Below are 4,516 nucleotides of genomic sequence, written 5' to 3'. Positions count from 1 at the left end.
ATATGAATCTGTATTTATACGGTAAACGCACACCTATTCACACACACGCGGAGACACACACACACATACACACACAGCTGTAGGACAGTGGCCGTGCACTCTGTTTGGGTAAGGAGATGCATGAGGAGGGGTCGAATGTTAAAGCTTTAACGATCTGCACCATAACCGCTTGGGCTTTTCTTTTTCCCAGCCCGCTTTTGCATATTTCAGAAATGAGCAAAGTGTAAGAAGAAAAAAAAACACAAACGAAAATGGAGACGAGGAGATGGGTGGAGAGAGAAGAATGGGCAGAGGGAGTTTGGAGGAGGGGAAGATAGACAGACAAATAAATGATGGATGGATGGATAGAGGGAGAACTGTGGAGTAGGGGGGAAGTAGGGCAGGAGAGCTGAGACCTGGAAATGACCTCAGAGGTGAGGAGTTCAATTGTACAGTCCTGAGGAGAGACAGAGATGGAGTGGATCACAACCTGAGTGGCTGTCCTTACCATGGGTTAGATAGAGGAGCCAGAGGAAGGAGGGATATCAGAGAGAGAGAGAGAGAGACAGAGACAGAGAGACAGAGAGACAGAGAGACAGAGAGCGAGAGCACTAGAGTTTTCCCTTTTCAGTTTGTCATTTTGTAACCTTTATGTTAGCTTTTTAGTATTTTATTGTCATTAAAAATACAGTATGTACACTTGAAAGGTTGCCTTGGTGATCATGTTCATATAGAACTTCGCTGATTCGTCCAGAAGAGAGGAAGAAAAAGAGAGCAGGGGTGACGGGCCTGGAAACAGAAATGTGGAGGTGAGCACCTCCCTCACTCTATTAGAATGTGTTATTTAAAGATGCTCCGCATATGCCACCGATGATGGGAGGATTATGAGGGTGAAAAAAGGAAGGGAGGGGTGGAAGAGGGGGAGAAGGGAGGGCTTGATATAGAGAAAATGAGACGCGACGACGAGAGAGAAAGAGGGGAGAGATTCATATCCTGTCCTGGCGGCCATACTGCAGATTAATATCCTCTTTACGAGCATTTAAAAAAATGTATTAAATAGAAGGGAAAAAAAAAACCTCACTCACGCATGCCCAGTGTGCACCGCCATTACAGATAATCGGCAGCAGAATGATGCCAGATGGTGCCAATTATGCAGCATCGCTGATAATAACACAACTCCGCTTTTAGGCGCTGCCAATTGTGTGGGCATTACAGCTTTACTGTAGAGGCCCTTGCCAGTGGTGGGGTGGGGGTGTGGGGTTTAGCTACTGTACCAAGGGTTGTGTTGTGATGGGCGCTGCCAATAGAGCAGACAGTGACAACACAAAACTCGTGCCAGTCACAAGCAGATTGGCAGCTAACCTAAAGTGTGCCCGTGCATGAGCGCAACAGATGGATTACAGGTTTAGTTGAGTAGAGTCATATTTATTTATGTAACACATTTATACATTAGTTGTAACAAAGGGATTTCCAGTTGAGGTCAATCAATTGACAATAAAAAAATGAGATAAAAAAGACTAAAAATATATCAAACATGTAGAATAAATAAAAGCAATACAAGTACCACAAAACAAATTAAATAAATACAAGAAAAGGTGAGATAACTTAAGCAAAACTTAAAAGTAAGAGAAGTAAAAGAAGTAAGAATTAAAAGCAAAAAACTGAAAAAGAAAGTGGATAAGATCTGAACAAAAACATAAGCAAATAGAACAAAAAACATAGGCATGCAAAATCTAAAATGAATCAAAAGAGAATGGATAAGAGATAAATATGGATAATAGAGCAGAATAAAAACAGCAAAACAATAAAAGGGTAACAGACTAGAATCGTTAGAACCAAAGATATGACCTGTTTTCAAGGCAGTCAAAAAGAGATTGTAAATAGTCTTGAACAGAAATATATTGATTGTATGTAATGTATTGAGTATCATCAGCGTAGTAGTGATGAGAGATCCCATGCTTTCTGAATATCTGGCAGAGGGGCAATAAATAAAGTGACAACAAAAGGGGACCAACCACTGAACCTTGTGGAACTCCACACGATACCCAACACAATACTCCAACCACTCAAGCAACACTGCATGGTCCACTGTGTCAAATGTTACAATAAGATCTAAGAGAACCAGAGCTGAACAGCCCTTGGCATCGGCAGCTGGACATTTTACTCAGCCCTCTGTGTATGTGTGTGTGGTGTGTGTGTGTGTGTGTGTACTGTATGTGTGTGTGTGTGTGTATGTGTATGTGTGTGTGTGTACTATATATGTGTGTGTGTGTGTGTGTGTGTGTGTGTGTGTGTGTGTGTGTGTGTGTGTGTGTGTGTGTGTGTGTGTGTGTGTGTGTATGTGTGTGTGTGTGCACTGTATGTATGTATGTGTGTGTGTGTACTGTATGTGTGTGTGTGTGTGTGTGTGTGTGTGTATGTGTATGTGTGTGTGTATACTGTATGTATGTATGTATGTATGTATGTGTGTGTATGTGTATGTGTATGTGTGTGTGTGTACTGTATGTATGTGGGCTGTATTTGTGTTGAGGAGCATGTGGTGCAAATATGCTCGCCAGTCACCTGTAGCCACAAATAAAGCATTGTCTCAGGAGTCAAAGGGTTCCAACAGAATGTGAACTGTGAACAAGTAAGTTTGTCTGACCACGTGTGTGTGTGTGTGTGTGTGTGTGTGTGTGTGTGTGTGTGTGTGTGTGTGTGTGTGTGAGAGAGAGAGAGAGGGAGAGAGAGAGAGAGAGAGAGAAAGAGAGAGCAAGAGAGAGCAAGAGAGAGAGAGAGAGAGAGTGTGTGTGTGTGTGTGTGTGTGTGTGTGTGTGTGTGTGTGTGTGTGTGTGTGTGTGTGTGTGTGTGTGTGTGTGTGTGTGTGTGTGGTGTGTGTGTGTGTGTGTGTGTGCCCCTCTTGTGGGAAGGGCTCCTTTGAATTTTAATTTAATTAAGTCATAATGCTGCCTCGTTGACCCGTCCTGGTGTGGCGGTGTTATTACCCCCTCCCTGAACGATTAAACGGGTGAAAATGGTGACATTTGCTCATCTCCCAGAAGCCCCCTGTCTGCTTGAGTTGGGCAGGGCCGCAGCCACTGACTGCTGGGTGTCATGACATCACTCCAGGCTCCACCAGGGAACACTGCATCTTAATTGCAGCATCAAAGTTCATTTTTTCCTATGGACCCTCTGTCCTTTAAGGAGTGTGGAAGGTGCTGCATTGCTTTTGTCTGTGGATGTATCACTACATAGCTATCTTTTGTTTAGTCATGGGCTCTTGGAAGAGTTACTCTTCATCTTGGTTGTTGTCTGACTAACGGAAGGTGCTTGGTCCCTCACCCTTTTTTATTTGTATATGTAACATAAACAACCCCACACATCTGTATGCACTACTGGCACTCTGGATTTCACGTCATTGTTGTGTGTCACGTTGCGAGTCTGATTCAGGCATATTCTCTCTCTTTCTCCCTTCCTTTCCTTCCTTTCCTTCCTCATTGCTCTTTCTGTTAGTTTCTCGGTCTCTCTCACACACACACACACACACAAATGCACAAAGGCGTAATTTACGCAGGTGACGCTGGGAACATGTTCCCACCACTTGTTACAATCGGCAATTTCATCCCCACCACTTTGCTCCAGTGCATAATTTAAGCCTAAAATCTAAAATGCATTATTTTTTAAATCAAATGTCAGAAACATTATGTCTTCCTGTTATTATGTGGTTTTAAAATGCTCTTACAACGTGTTGCTACCATTGCAATTTTGGTTCTGTTTGCCAAGTCTGGATAAAAGAAAGTGCTGCTGCGCTAAAAGAAAGTAGAATTTGATGTAATGACGCTAGCAACTCTGGCCAGGCTAATCTTACTAGCTAGTACATCATGTGTAGCGTACATCATGCTTTATAACTGAATAACAGTGGACTAAACTGTGTGAAGAACTTTCAGTGGACCGTATAAAGGTAAGATTGCTTATCTGAGTGGTTGTGCTTGGTTTGGTTGGCTATGTTTAGCTGGTCACTGGCAACTGGGGTGCAAAGCAAGCCAGTTATAGCTAAGTTTGTTGAACACATGCAGCAGTTGGGTTATTCTATCTATAGCTGTCTGTTGTTAACATCGTGAAATTAGAATCTATGTTGTGAAGTGCACAGGACATCCATGGACACAAACCTAGCTAAGTATGCAGAGTTTTTTAATTTCTTGCTTGCAATGCCGTTTTATATAAATGTACACAGTCCCGCACTGAAGTCGAACCTGCACCCTCGGACCCCAGAGGTGGGGGTTCTGATGATTACATTACAACCCCTGGGTTAGATTTCTGTCGCTAGAACGTCTCTTATCGTTACAGGGAATGCTTCCTCACTGAGTTCTGAGTTCTGTATCTGCTGGCCGTAAATTGACAAATATACATGCCTTGTTTTAGCATGTTTTAACATTTACGGTTTAAAGCCCTGCACAATCCCAGTAACCTGTGAAATGTAGTGCATTTATATTCATCGTAATAGCAGAGGCAGACAGCGCAATAGACCAGTGACAGGCCAGAGCATGTAAAATCTCCC

This window comes from Clupea harengus, chromosome 1, assembly GCF_900700415.2.
Source record: "Clupea harengus chromosome 1, Ch_v2.0.2, whole genome shotgun sequence".
Classification (NCBI taxonomy): Eukaryota; Metazoa; Chordata; class Actinopteri; order Clupeiformes; family Clupeidae; genus Clupea; species Clupea harengus.
This window is presented reverse-complemented; position numbering follows the sequence as displayed.